The 15876-nt window shown below is 35.1% G+C and overlaps 1 protein-coding gene across 17 annotated transcripts in view; it reads left to right on the forward strand.

Annotated features, from left to right (window-relative positions):
- The window catches only part of METTL8 (methyltransferase 8, tRNA N3-cytidine), an 87665-nt gene that overhangs the window by 43384 nt on the left and 28405 nt on the right, over nucleotides 1–15876 (forward strand). Inside the window, exon 1 of one of the 17 annotated variants that reach the window (XM_072810890.1) lies at nucleotides 10637–10729. The exons of the other annotated variants lie outside the window; for them this stretch is intronic. The gene's annotated coding sequence lies outside the window, so the exon portion shown is untranslated. Of the gene's footprint in view, nucleotides 1–10636; nucleotides 10730–15876 lie in introns of those variants that run through there. 17 annotated transcript variants of the gene reach the window in all.

Here is a 15876-nt window from a genome sequence, read left to right on the forward strand (position 1 = left end):
TGAGACATTCATTAGTAGTTTCCATTTGTTCTATTCTACTCCATTTGTTTCTTTCTCATTTTAAGTGTTGGTTAGATTAATGAAGTTGATTTCATGACTCACTAAAAGGATCATGACCTTTAGTTTAAAAATACTGAGCTAAACCATTCTCTGTAGATCCAAGATAGGACCTATATGCTACAACATGACTTCCTATTATATAACCCATTTTTTTTAAAGATTTTATTTATTTATTTATTCATGAGAGAGGCAGAGGGAGAAGCAGGCTCCATGCAGGGAGCCTGACGCGGGACTCGATCCCAGATCTCCAGGATCACACCCTGGGCTGAAGGCGACGCTAAACCGCTGAGCAACCTGAGCTGCCCTATATAACCCATTTAAATACTAGACTGTTTACAGAATTCTAACAGAGTTTAGTTATCAAGATATCTTTCTTATTATATGGTCTGAATTTTCCTTATATATGTATTATTTGGTTCCTCTTACTCTGTTTCATATAGTTCTTTAATACAGTTGGTAAGTATTTTCTTTGTCTCCATTATAACATTTGTCATGAGAGGTCATCTAGATATTGAGAGCACAGACTGACTAGTGGTCTAAACTTGGAAAGTTACTCTGTGCCTTGGTTTCTACATTTTAAAAATGGAATAATAATAGTACTATCTACCTCAAAAGGCTATTGTAAGGATTAAATTAATATATACAATGTAAAATGTGTGCACATAGTAAATAACACAGAAGAATTAGCTGTCATATTATTATCATTTTCTAACATGTACTTAAATTACTTATGTATCTGTTTTATTGTCATTATTAGATTGTGTGATGCATTAGTCTTCTTAGTTTATATCTGTTTCATAGCTATATTCCCTATATAAACACACCCAATATGTGTGTTTGTATAAGTGAATCAATATAAGATCCAATTCATATCCATTAGAAGTTTACTATTAGACTGAGAGTTAATATAATGGGTAAGTATAGGCATCAGAATCCAAATAATCTGAATGTAAATCCTGACTCTACCTCTTCCCAGCTATGTGAACTTGAGCAAGTTCCTTCATGTGTATTGTGAGTAGTAAAGGCAATAAATGTTTAGAACTCTTAGTAAGTGTTCACTGAAATAAGTGTTCTTGCTATTATTATTTGGAGAATTGAGATATATCAATGAATGATGTATCAATGAATAAATAAGTAGTATAGAGTATGTGAGGTCATACAGTGAAGGAGGTGAGGACCACAGGAATGAGCTTCAGAATAGGAAGGATTCCTAAGATGAGGATGTAAGAAAAGTTAGTAAAATTTCATGGAGTAGGTAGGATTTAAGGTGGATGCTCCATTCATCACTCCAGGCTCTGCCAGTACCTGCTGAGCACAGGCACTCCTGGTACCAGCTCCCATGCTGTTCCCTCCTTACTTGGTGGCCTTATCCTCCATAATGGCCTTTCTCCCAAAGAGTGGACCCTTAAGCTCCATTCTGATTAGGAAGCTGTCCAAAGCTTATTTCTCAAACTGTCTCATCTCTCCCACCCCCACCCCCCCAAAAAAGGATGAAGGATGAGGAGGATTTGAATAGTGAAGACTATTTGTTCTAGACAAGAGGTAGCATGAGCATTTGAGAATACATGAAATGTATTCCAAAGTAAGCAAATGGACCAGCCCAATTGAAAAGGGAAGTTTCGCATTTTGAATGCAGGTGAGGGGATCCCTGGGTAGCTCAGTGGTTTGGTGCCTGCGTTTGGCCCAGGGCATGATCCTGAGGACCCGGGATTGAGTCCCACATCAGGCTTCCTGCATGGAGCCTGCTTCTCCTTTGTCTGTGTCTCTGCCTCTCTCTATATATCTGTGTCTCTCATGAATAAATAAATAAAATATTTAAAAAAAAAGAAAGAAAGCAGGTGAATGGTGTGACAGAAGTATTTTAGGAACGCTAATCAGGCTCTGTTATTCAGAATACTTAGAGTTGACCATTATAGAACATGAAGTGATATCTTTTATCTCCAGCCCTTTTTTGTATATTGACATGTACCCATCACTAGGTTAAGTTCTGTGGAGGACTTAAGAGAGGAAATGATTACTGCTCTAAAGGAACTCCAGCCCATTTCACTAAGAAGCCTGAATTCTCCAGATAAAGAAGATGGGATGAATCTGAAAAAAAGTGTTCCTCCTCCAACAAAATGAATAACAAGTAATAAAAGCTAGCAAGAACTATACCAATAGCAACCACAAAAGTCCATAAACATGGAGAATTAGTGGTCAAGGAAAGAAACTATAGATTCATGTGGCTCAGAGTGGCTCCTAACCTCACCTTCATCTCTCAGAAGTAGTACCACGAAAAGAAGGTCGGCAGACAGATCATTACTCATACTCATTAGTAGCCCTGGCAAAGGTTGAAAAAGAACCCTTGAAAATAAATGGCTTTGCCTATGGTCACAGAATTTAAGGTCTCAGCAGAGCAAGAGAAATCCTGAGGTTCACTATTTTCCAGGGTTCCATACTGAATTGAGAGCACTATCCCAAGCCCAAGAGAAACCTCCTTAGGAATAGGACACATCTTAATTAGATAAGTGAATTAGATTAATATAGGACTTAATGAATCTCAAAGAGAGAAAGGGAGGGAAGGAGGAAGGAAAGAAAAGAGAAAGCAGATTCACACCTTCATAAAGGCTGTCCACTACCCAGTAGAGTCTCCCCTTTCTTTCCCACCTCTGTTACCTCAGAATATGGGAAAGTGGAAGAGTGCCCGTGTGGCTTAGTCGGTTAAGCATCTGACTTCAGCTCAGGTCATGATCTCAGGGTCCTGGGATAGGCCTGCATGGGGCACCCACCCAGTGGGGAGTCTGCTTGTCCCTCTGCCTTTCCCTCTACTCATGCTTTCTCTGTCGAGCACATGCTCTCTCGCAAATAAATAAATAAAATCTTTCAAAAAATATAGGAAAGTGGAGAAAATATATAATACTAAGACTTCAAACTGGAGTTTACAGAGAAAGATAAATGGATCTCTAAGTGAGGTTGGATGTCAAGGAAATTTATCTGTAGAAAAATAGAAATGGAAAGAAAGAAGGAAGGATAAAGAATATCGCATGCATTATAGATTAGTTGCATTTTCTAATATTTTGTGTAAAGAAAGGGAATCACAATATGTATGCTCTTTTTTGTCAGGCCTCTTTCACTAAGATTATTTTAAGATTTATCTGTATTGTTGCATGTATCAATAATTTGCTCATTTTTATTGTTAATATAAGACTCATGAGAATATATAAAAAGCTCACAAATTTAGTAAACAAGGATTCATAATGAAAATATATAAAAAGTTCTCAAAATTCAATAAACAAATAACCCAACAAAAATAGGCAAAATATTTGAACAGACACTTCGCCAAAGAGGATACATGGATAATAAGCACATGAAAAGATGATCAACCATCATTAGTCATTAGGGAAGTACAAATTAAAGTCACAATGAACTACTACTACAAACATCATAATAGCTGAAATTCAAAATACTGTACCGAGTGTTGGAGAGGATGTAGATGAACTGGAAGTTTTGTACACTACTGGTGGGAATATAAAATGGTATAACCATTTTGGAAAATAGCTTAGTAGTTTCTTAAAAAATTAAACATAGGGCAGCCCTGGTGGCTCAGCGGTTTAGTGCTGCCTTCAGCCCAGGGTGTGATCCTGGAGACCCAGGATCGAGTCCCACGTCAGGCTCCCTGCATGGAGCCTGCTTCTCCCTCTACCTGTGTCTCTGCCTCTCTCTATCATAAATCAATCAATCAATCAATCTTTAAAAAAAAAAACAATAATTATGCTGAGTAAAACTAAAAATAAAGAGTATATATTATGCTCTTAGTACTATAGTAGAAAATGTAAACTAATATATAGAAACAGAAAGCATGCTGACCAGTGGATGTCAGGGGAGTTGGAGAATGGTGATAAGAAAGGGGCAGCCTGGGTGGCTCGGTGGTTTAGCACCGCCTTCAGCCCAGGGCCTGATCCTGGAGACCCAGGATCGAGTCCCACATCAGGCTCCCTGCATGGAGCCTGTTCTCCCTCTGCCTGTGTCTCTGCGCCTCTCTCCCTCACTCTCTATGTCTCTCGTTAATAAATAAAATCTTAAAAAAAAAAAAAAAAAAGAAAAGAAAAGAAAAAAAGGAAGGAAAGGGAGGACCAGAAATGCCTGGGTGGCTCAGTTGGTTAAGTGTCTGCCTTTGGTTCAGGTCATGATCCTAGGGGCCTGGAATCAAGCCCCATGTTGTGTCAGGCTCTCTGCTCATTGGGAAGCCTGCTTCTCCCTCTCCCTCTTCCTACTGCTCCCCCTGCTTGTGCACATGCATGCTTTCTCTTTCTTTGTGAAGTAAATAAGTAAAATCTTTTTTAAGAAAAGAAAGAAAGGAAAGCCTGGAAAGGAGAAATTATAAAGCCACACATGGAAACTTTTGAGTATGATGGGATATATTCATTATCTTGATTGTAGTGATAGTTTCATGAGTGTTTCCATATGTCAGAACTTATCAGATTGTGCACTTTAAATATGTGCAGTTTACTGTGTGTCATTTATACCTCAATAAAATAATGAAAAATATGGTTATATCCATACATTGGAAAATAATGTACCAGTTAATAAAAATAAGAGAGATCCATGTATATTGATATCAAGAGATGGCTAGGATATGTCATTAAACAAAAGGAGCAAGTTGCAGAAAAATAGTATGTCTCATTTTTATTAAGGAACTCTTGTACATGTGCTACATGTGTATACAAATCTTTGTTTTTATATGCATATAGAGAAAAGCCTGGAAATGTTTACATCATGCCGATAAGTATTTATCTCAGAAATGGGCATGAGAATGAGAGACTAAACTTTATATTTTATATGCATTAGTATTGTTTGAATTTTTAAAAGAATGCCTTCTATGTACCCATTCCCATCTTGCTATGTACCTGATAAATTCTTTATTCTTTAATAACTGATTACGACTTCTCTTCTCATTAACAATTTTGAGTTTTGCCAAAATCTCTTCATCTTTATGTCTCCAGTTCACAGCTCAGTGCCTGAAAGGTATAGGTTCTCAATAAATGTTTAATGAGGGAAGTGGGTATTGGTTTCTTCCAGCTGCTGTGATCTCTATTCCAATGTATGCAGAAGTGAGAAGGCATTGTTTCTTTTTGTGTATCTTTTATAAGTCATTCCTAAGTAAGAAACTGATACACTAATGAAAATAGTCCATGGAAATGTTTATGAGAGCTGAAAAGAAAAGTAGGAGTCATAAGTCATAAGGAGTCATAAGTATAAGTGAATGTCAATAGTAGAAAAGATTTAATCGAAATTAGTTAAATTATTAGCTGATATACCTATAACAACTGTGTTTCATTCATCTGAGGCTCACATTTGTTTCACTGATTAGCATGTCTGAAATCATGATACATCTTATCATGTATCTAATTGGAGTGGTTTTTCCTTCTTAATGGTACAGAAAATAATTGTATTTTAGGTTTGAAGAAAGAGGATAATTATAATTTCAAAGTACTTAATTATATACCATTTTGAGAATTATAACTCTTATTTTACTAATACGAAAATTGAGAAACACAAAAGTTAACTGATTTTTCACTACCCTATATCAAAGTTAACATATAGAATATTTGTTATTGTTAGAAAAACATTAAAACCTTTTGCTATATGGATAAATGGACAGTAGACATGGAAAGTTGATCTAGGAGGAAGTACACTGAACATTTGGGGAAATAGACAACTGTAAAAGAGGTACAAATTAAAGAGTAACATGCCTTTTTATATCTATTAAAATAATATCAAAAAAGAAAAAGAGAATAAGGGCCTAGGTAGCTCAGCCAGTTAAGTATCTGACTCTTGATTTCAGCTCAGGTCATGATGTCAGGGTCATGAGATTGAGCCCTATGTGGGGCTCTGTGCTGGACATGCAGCCTGCTTACAAGTCTCTCTCCTCCCCTCCCTCTATCCCTCCCTTGCTCTCTTTAAAAAAGAAAAGAAAAAGGAAAAAGAAATTGAGATAACATTCAATCCTCATAAGTGTTGTAAATTAATATAATCAAGTTATCTTTCAATTTTTTGGTCTCATTTGTTCTTTTATTTTCTCTACTACGTTTTTAACTATGATGTAAGATTTTACATCATTTTTACATATTATCCTAGAAAAATAGTTCCAAATTTTGGTCTTAGAACCCTTTTTCATTCAAATTTTTGAAAACCCTGAAAGTACTTTTATTCATCTGATTTAATATCTATTGATCTTTTCCATATTAGAAATTAAAACAGAGACATTAAAAATATTTAGTTCATTGTAAAATAATAATCAGTCACATAAGTTACATATTTTAACAAAAATATCTATTTGTTCCCCCCAAAAAAGTGGCATTATTTTAAATGTTTGCAAGTCTTTTTAATGTCTTACTTAGTGGAAAAAGCTGGATTCTCATATCTGCTTCTTCATTCCATCTGTTGTGATATGTTGTTTAGGTTGAAATATATAAAGAAAATTTGGCCACATACAGATATATGCTAGGAAAGGAGAGGAATTTTTTAGTAGCATTTTAAGATAATTGTAGGTATTTTTCCTGATATTACACTAAATCTCAGCAGTGATAGTTTCTTAGTTGCAATATACAAATACAAAACCATATCAAAAATAAATAAATAAATAAATAAATAAATAAATAAATAAATAAATACATGAAAGCAGTAGTTGGGAAAAAAAATGTCAATTATAATTCATTGATATATCTTGTACTTTGGATATTTTACCTCTGTATCATTTTAAAATATTATTCATGGATAATTTGGAGAAGTTTGATTCCCTGTTTAATATAAATCTTTCAAATGTTGACACATTTCATTATACATTATACATATTTAAAAGTCACCTTTGTAATATCACCACTATTCCCATCAGGAAAATCTCTAAGTATTGGGAAGCTATCAACTCATGGTGGTAGATACAACTTTTCAAAATTCTAATTTTTGCTTTAAAACACACAATTCATTTTTGGCAGCAAAAATTGTCACTTATTTTCCTTAAAGTGTAGGCTCATATCATTCACTTTCTTTTAAGAGAGAGAGAGAGAGCAAAGGGTAAGGCAAAGGTGAGAGAGAGAGAAAGAATCTTAAGCAGGCTCCACATCCAGGGCAGAACCTGATGCAGGGCTTTATCCTGTGACTCTGAGATCATGACCTGAGCCAAAATCAAGAGTTGGACACTTACCTGACCAAGCCACCCAGGCACCCCTCACTTTACTTACTTTTAAGATATACTGGATACCAAGTCTGAATAACTATAGTTTGTCTACAGTTGCTCTTTCAATTAAGGATAGCATTCCCTGGGGGGGGAAGCAGATAATTCCATTCACAATGCAAACAATCATACAGGTACTTTTCTACAAGTCAGTCATCATACTTCAGAATGCAGCAGAAGTCCTTCATGCATGCCTTCCATTTTGTCACATAGAATATTAAACATTTATACTCAAGGGTCATTATTTTATAACATAATTTTTACTGTTTTATCAGGCACAGTCTTTAAGTGAATTAGATTTTTTTAAACAAAATGGTGAATTCTTGACCACCCACTGGATGGTGGTATAGAATCAATGACTGTTAGTACATTTTGGTGCCACTGTCTTGTTTCATACTAGGGCAGTTGCGCTCTGTTGCACCACCATTGTTTTTATACTATCAGTGCAAATGTCAATGCGGTAAAAAAGGCAAATAGCAGTATTATTATAGAAATAATTTTGACTTCATGAACCACCTGAAACAGTGACACCATTAACATTTTGATAATGATACTCCTAGAGATTACAGTGTTACTATAATTATGTTACTTCCTCAACTTGATACAGGCTACTTAGAATTAGTATTGTGAGGGGTACCTGGGTGGCACAGTTAGTTAAGCGTCTAACTCTTGGTTTCAGTTCAGGTCATGATCTCAGAGTCCTAGGATTAAACTCAGTGTCAGCTCCCCACTCCACATGGAGTCTGCTTGGGACTCTCTCTCCCTCTGCCTCTGTTCCTCTCCACTGTGCTCTCTCTCTCTAAAAAAATAAATAAATAAATCTTTAAATAAATAATGAATATTATACCACATAATATTAGATGTTAGAAGATTACAATATCATTCTACTTATCCATTCAATGTGTGTTAGATTTTTGTCATAAAGTTTACTTCTATGTATGTTGTAAGTTCTATAATTCATTGTTATTATTTCTGCTACGTATAGCTAGCAATTTTTTAAGAAATTGAGAAAAAGTATTAAAAGGCTGTCTTTTATAAGTTACCAGATATTTATCATTTTTGATCTCTTTATTCTACCCTATGGATTTGAGTCTCCATCTAGTACCATTTTTCTTTGGCCTAAAAAACTTTAAAATTTCTTGTATTACCAATTCTGCTGGTAACAAATTCTCTTAACTTTTGTTTATCTGAAAATGTTTTTATTTTTAAATTTTGAAAGATATTTTCACTGCATATAGAATCTACATTGATAGACTTTGTTCTTTCATTATTTTAAAGATGTCACTCATTTGTCTTCTTGCCTCCGTTGTTTCTAATGAGAAGTCAATTGATGTTTGCATTGCTTTTCCCCTCTCTATAATAGCTCTTTTTAAGATTTTTAAAAATCTCTGTTTTTTAGCAGTTTTCTGTGTATGCATTATCCCTGGGATTTGCTTTGCTTTCTGGATTTTTTTTTTTTTTTTTAAATCAAATTTAGAAAATTTTTAGTCAGTCTTCAGGTTTTTTTCTTATTCATTCTGTCTCTTCAATTACTGAGACTTCAGCTTCTGTGTTTCTTAGACCCAATTGTTTTCATTCCATAGATTATGAAGACTTGTCCTTTTTTTTTTCTTTACATTTTTTTCCTTTGTTTTCAGTTTGGATAATTTTTACACCTTTAAGTCCTTTAAGTTCACTGACCTTTTCTTTCTATAGTGCCCATTAGCTATTAAACCTACCCAGTGAATTTTTCATTTCAGATATTATATGTGGGTTAGTTTTAGAATTTGTTTTAATGATTTCCATTTCTTTGCAGGGGTATCCCCATCTGTTGATCCATTCTGTCCATCTTTTCCTTTAAATCTTTGAACATTTTTTAAAGCTATTTTAAAGTCCTTGTGTACTTATTTTAACATTTGAGTTTTCTCAGTCTATACTTACTGGATACATTGTCTCTTGATTAGGGATCACATTTTCTACTTCTTCACATGCTAATAGTTTTGATTGTGTGGTGGACATTATGGATGATATTTTATATGGAATCTGGATTATGTTTTCTTACTTTAAAGGTGATTTTTTTCTGACAAGTGGTCGAATTACTGCCAAATCTTTTTGGTCAAGTGAGATATAATTTTTTAAAAATTTTTATTTAAATTCAATCTAGGAAACATATAGTGTATTATTAATTTCAGGGGTAGAATTTAGTAATTCATCTGTTGCATACAAAACCCAATGCACATTACAGCAAGTGGCCTCCTTAATGTTCATCACCCAGTTACCTCTCCTGCAGCCCTCCACCCTCAAGCCACTTTCAGTTTGTTTTCATATATTAAGAGTTTCTTTTCTTTTTTTTTTTACATTTTATTTATTTAGTCATGAGAGACACAGAAAGAGAGGCAAAGACACAGGCAGAGGGAGAAGCAGGCTCCATGCAGAAGCCTGACATGAAACTCAATCCCAGGACTCCAGGATCACACCCTGGGCCAAAGGCAGGCGTTAAACCGCTGAGCCACCCAGGGATCACCATATACTAAGAGTTTCTTATGGTTTGCCTCCCTCTCTTTTCATCTTATTTTATTTTTTTTCCCTTCACCTATTTTCATTTTGTTCCTTAAATTCTACATGAGTGAAATCATACGGTCATGACTGATTTTACTTAATATAATACTATCTAGTTCTATCCATATTATTGCAAATGGCAAGATTTAATTCTTTATGATGGCTGAGTAATATTCATATATATGAATATATGTATATATATGTGTGTATGTATATATGTATGTATTCACACACCACATTTTCTTTATCTATTCATCTGTTGATCAACATGTGAGCTCTTGGGCTCTTTCCATAGTTTGGCTATTATAGATGTTGCTGCTATAAACATTGGGGTGCATGTCCCCCTTCAAATCACTATTTTTGTATCCTTCAGGTAAATTAAATACCTAATAATGTAATCGCTGGGTCATAGGGTAGTTCTCTTTTTAAAGATGAGATATAATTTTAGGTGTTGTTAGGGTGAGACTATTTTGATATTGTCCTGAACTAAATGTGGGTTTATTCCTATGGCATGGCATTTCTGGGATCTTAACTGAATAATGGAGGTGTTCAGAGAAGCTTCTCCACTCTGACTTAGCCAGAATTCCAATACCTCCAAAGCACTGTACTGCCTATGTCCAGTCAGTTCTCTTTTTGCTATGTTCACCCCCAGAATCCTCTCTGTCATCAGGACCTGTGGACTCTGTCCTGTCACAGTGAATAGCCAGCACTAATTAAATAGTAGGAGAACTCTCTTGCAGACTTTAGGAGCCTGTCCCTTTGTCCAGCCCCCTTTTCTTCAGTATTCTACTGCAGAGTCTTATTACCTCAGCAACTCAGAACCCTAATTTCTGTATTCTCAGTTCGCAAAAGTGCCACTCAGTGAGACAGCCATTCTCTGCACTACAGTATAAAACAGGTTGCCGACAGAAAACCAGGGTGAATGTGGGGACTGACCTTTTGTTTCTCTTTTTAAAGATCGTAGTCGTGTATAGTCTGAAGTGTAATCCGGTGCCTAAAAACAATTCCTTTCATATATTTTTTCCAGTTCTTTTCATTGTTTTTGGTAGGAGGATTAGCCCATTATGGTGTCCTCTGTCATAGCCAAAATTACAAGTCATATTCAGCAGTTCTAAGTCATAATTATAAAGATTTTATAGCTGTATAGGAAAATGTTTGTATATATGTGTGTATATACATACAATACAAGAAGAGAGCTTGAAAAATTAAGAACTATTAATCTATTAGGATATTTAAATGAAAAGTAAAACTTTTTCTCTAAATTTATTATTATAACTATATAATAAATATGATTTTGTTCTGGAATTAAGGATTATTGAAATAATTTTAACCTGAAACTAATAACCTCCATTTTTTCCCTTTACCTAATATCTTTTTTTAAAGATTTATTTTTATTTGTTTACTTATTTATTTATTTATTTTAAAGATTTTTATTTATTTACTCATGAGAGACACACAGATAAAGAGAGGCAGAGACACAGGCAGAGGGAGAAACAGGCTCCATGCAGGGAACCCGACGAGGGACTTGATCCCGGGTCCCCAGGATCAGGCCCTGGGCTGAAGGCGGCGCTAAACCGCTGAACCACCAGGCTGCCCAAAGATTTATTTATTTTTTAGAAAGAGAGAAAGAATATGCATGAGGGGCAGAAGGAGAGGAAGAGAGAGTCCCAAGCACACTCCATGTTGAGCACAGAGCCTGACACAGGGCTCAATCCTATGACCCTGAGAGCACAACCTGAGCCAAAACCAAGAGTTGGACACCCAACAGACTATGCCACTCAGGCACCCCACAAATATTTTAATTTTTTTAATTTTAATTTTTTAAAGATTTTGTTTATTTGACAGAGATAGAGAGCACAAGCAGGGTGAGTGGCAAGCAGAGGGAGAGGGAGAAGCAACCCCCTCACTGAGCAGGGAGCAGGATGTGGGGCCTGATCCCAGAACTCCAGGATCATGACCTGAGCTGAAGGCAGATGTTTAACCAACTGAGCCACCCAGGTGCCACCCCCCACCAAAGCATATTTTATTTCTAATTCAGTAGCTACTTAAAATTTGTTAAGTTTGTCTTTAAATTTTGTTTTATAATGAGACTTTTATATACACAGTAAATGACAAAGACAGAAAAACATTCTATCCACATAGCTTGCACTGAGTGCTTTAGTTTAGTTTATTTGTGATTATTAAAAATTATAGTAGTGTGGCATCACATTCAGCAGAATTTTCAGTAGGTAAGATCCTTAAAAATGTTAGTACCCAAGCTAAACAATTGGAGTCTGTGTATGTGTGTTTTAACTGTTCCAAACCAAATCATATGTACAATTATTTAGACTGTTGCTACAATCAACTTAGCAATGAATCCTCATTCAGTTATACTTTACATATAGAAGGAATAGAAAATACATATGCACATTCACAAACTCTGGTCATAAGACTTACGACTACTACAAGATTATAAGACAAATTCTACCAGCCATGTTGTAAAAACTTCTTACTCAAAATCCTATCTTTTATTTTTGATATTTCTTTTTTCTCAAATTGAAGTTTTCAGGAAAAATATTAAAGTATATTTTGTACTTTTTGCCCAATTTTCTTTTTTAAGAAAATGTATCTTCTTTTTTATTGTAAGAATTGCTGGATTTTCCCTTAAGAAGGATGATATAAGGTTTTAATAACCATTGTTGTATATATATGTCTTAAACATATAGTATAGTTTTTTTGTAAGTATATATATATATATATATATATATATATTTTTTTTTTTTTTTTTTTTAGTTACCTCTAGTTGAGGGATGCCTGGGTGGGTCAGTTACGTGACCAACTTGATTTTGGCTCAAGCCATCATCTCAGAGTTGTGACGTCAATACCCACATCGGGCTCCATGCTGAGCACAGAGTCTGCTTAAGATTCTCTCTCCCTGGGATCCCTGGGTGGCTCAGTGGTTTAGCGCCTGCTTCTGGCCCAGAGCATGATCCTGGAGTCCTGGGTTCAAGTCCCACATCAGGCTCCCTGCATGGGGCCTGTTTCTCCCTCTGCCTGTGTCTCTGCCTCTCTCTGTGTGTCTCTCATGAATAAATAAATAAAATCTTAAAAAAAAAAAAAAAAGATTCTCTCTCCCTCTCCCTCTGCCCCTCTCTCCCTACCCCTAAAAAGAATTACCTCTGTTTGAAGCAGCTTTACAACATTAAGGAAATTTTAAGACCATTATCTCTTAGTTCCACTATTCTAACATACTTGTTTTTGTTTCACCCAATGTCTCTATAATTTTATTTAGTTGTGGTTATGTATATAATTTAGTTAGGATACGTATATAATTTTAGGATCTGCTGTTTTAACCTCATGTTGTTTCATACACATTTTCCATGTTGCCACATAAACGTCATATTTATCATTTTAAATATCTGCATAATACTCCTTTAAGTTACCATAATTTTTTCATTACCCTATCACTGAGATTGTTTCCATTTTTTTGCTATTATATTTGGTCTTCTGGCAAACACAATTTTACAGGTACTTCTCTATACAGAACTTCTCTATTCTTTTGAGTTACTTCATTGCAATCAATTCCCAGAAGCACAGCTCATAGGTCAAACTGTATGAACCATTTTTTTCCTTCGGTGGTAATGGTAGTGGTTGTTAAATACCTGATTACTTCAGTTTGTTAGTTATTTGTCTCTATACTTAAATTCTATTGAAATGGTATTTATTACTTATAAACCCAAATGAAAAAAAAAAATAAACCCAAATGATTCTTATTGCTGTCGAGTTTTGTATATGTGATTCAGACTCTTTTAATATAAAAAATGCCATAAAGCAGCAGGTCTGAAGGAAGTCCCCATAAATACAGTAGGAATGTTTTATAGATTTCTGTGGGGATTCCATAACTATACAGTGGAAAATCTGTTCTGCAGGGGCTTAGGGTATAATATTCCCCTTCACTTAGTAGTTAAGAAAATGAAGCAACATAAAGAACAGTGTAGGGAAGTTAGAGCAATTTAAGAAATAACTAAATCTATTAAATACTCAGGAAGAAGCAAGTTAAATTAACAGTTTAAAATAAATGCTCAAAGCTAAAGACCATATATACTCTTATTGTCTCAGAGCTTGATTTTTTTTTTACAGAGAAATGGATTGTTCTATTTTCTTTCTTATATGCTATAGAAATTTATAGATGAGAAACTTGTACCCAGCCTTAGTAATCCTGTTTTTCAATAAATTACTCGTTGCCTTTAATATTATAACTATCATTTAATAATACTCTATATGTATTTACATATACAGAATATAAAATATAATTGCCAGCTCCAAGTTATGTGATTGCTCACATATATTAAAATAAGTCAAAACAAAATCTGGGCTTTTTAAAAGATTTTTGTTTATTTGAGGGTGCCTAAGCAGCTCAATTGGTTAAGCATCTGTCTTCTGCTCAGGTCATGATCCTGGGATCCTAGGATTGAGTCCCACATTGGGCTCCCTGCTCAGTGAGAAGCCTGCTTTTCCCTCTCCCTCAACCTGCCACTCTCCTTGCTTGTGCTCATTCTCTGTCAAATTAATAAATACAATTTAAAATATATATATTTTTTATTTATTTAAGAGAGAGAGAACATGAGCCGTAGGGAGGGGGGGGGTGCCAAAGGAGAGGCAGACTCCTCACTGAGCAGGAAGTCCAACTGGGAGGCTCAATTTCAGGACCCTAACTAAGATCATGACCTAAGCTGAAGGCAGTCACTGAACCAGCTAAGCCACCAGGTACTCCTAGAAATCTATTCTAATTTCATTCATTAAAGCAAGTGGACAAAACTGCTTAATGGTTATTTGGGCTATGAATGATTCAATTTTAAATAATGGTAGTTAGAGTTTGGAACTCTGCCTTTTTTTTTTTTTTTTTTTTTTTTTAACATTATCATTGACTTTTCCTGAGAATTTCAGTATACCAATTTTGATCTTTCTTAAAGGAAGGCAGTTTCTCACCTTTCAGTGGTATATTTATAGTCAGGTCACTGGAACATACCCTCTCATATCTGATTACATAAACATGACTCAAAATAGTACCAAGCTTATCATCATTCCACCCAAAGCAACTCCTTATTCTGTCTTGGTTATCCACCCCCACCTCCACTTTCCTTGATACTCAGTTTTAAAACCTTAGAATCGTTTTTTAATCTATTCTTCATCTCCCAGCAGCTAGTTAACCTCTAAGTCACAGCTACAGTTTTTGTCACAGTGTCTTCCCTTCTGCTCAGCCTTTCTGTTTGCTGTCACCACCATTTTAGTCCTGGGACTCATTACTCCTAGACCACTGCAACAGATTTCTCATTAGTTTCTCTTACACCAGTCCTTCCACCACTTCATTTTATCTTACATATTACTAAACTATTCACACCTAAGGTCATTTGAAATCTGACTGTTACCCACTTGTCAACTTCATCTGCAGTTACCCAAAAAAAAAACAACAACCAAAATGAATATTTTGTTGTTTCCTGTATATGCTGTCCATATTCCCAGCCTCTTAATGACATGTATAAATTGCCTCACCTCCTTTCTGCCTCACCTAAACCCAAACTCCCCTCCCTCTCAAGCCTTCCTGTTTGCCCAGCTAGCATTTAATTGTCTATATTTGCATACATTTGACATTAACCAAGTAGGCTACATTGTATTATCATTTACTTCAGTTAATCTGCCTGCATCAGGACAATATATATCCCATTATGGCCAAGTATTCAGTTTCAAATCTCTCAGTATCCCCCACTGTCTTCGTTGACAGTAATATACTACTGGTCAAGAGGATGAACTTTGAAGTAAGATAAACCTGAGTTTGAATTCTGATTCTGTCATTTAATGGCTATGCAACCTTAAGTAAGTTACTAAATTTCTGTTTCCTCTTACATAAGTGGAGCATGACTTTAACCCCTTCATAGGGTTTTTGAAAGGACTAAATAAGACATATATGTATGTAATATGATTGGCACAAAGCCTAGTAACACACAAATGATAGTAATTATCATTATGATAATTATGATCATACTAAATGCTCAGTTAATGTTTACCAGCCACCATTATGGTGCATG

The sequence above is a fragment of the Canis lupus genome, chromosome 34 (assembly GCF_048164855.1).
Source record: "Canis lupus baileyi chromosome 34, mCanLup2.hap1, whole genome shotgun sequence".
In the NCBI taxonomy this organism is placed as follows: domain Eukaryota; kingdom Metazoa; phylum Chordata; class Mammalia; order Carnivora; family Canidae; genus Canis; species Canis lupus.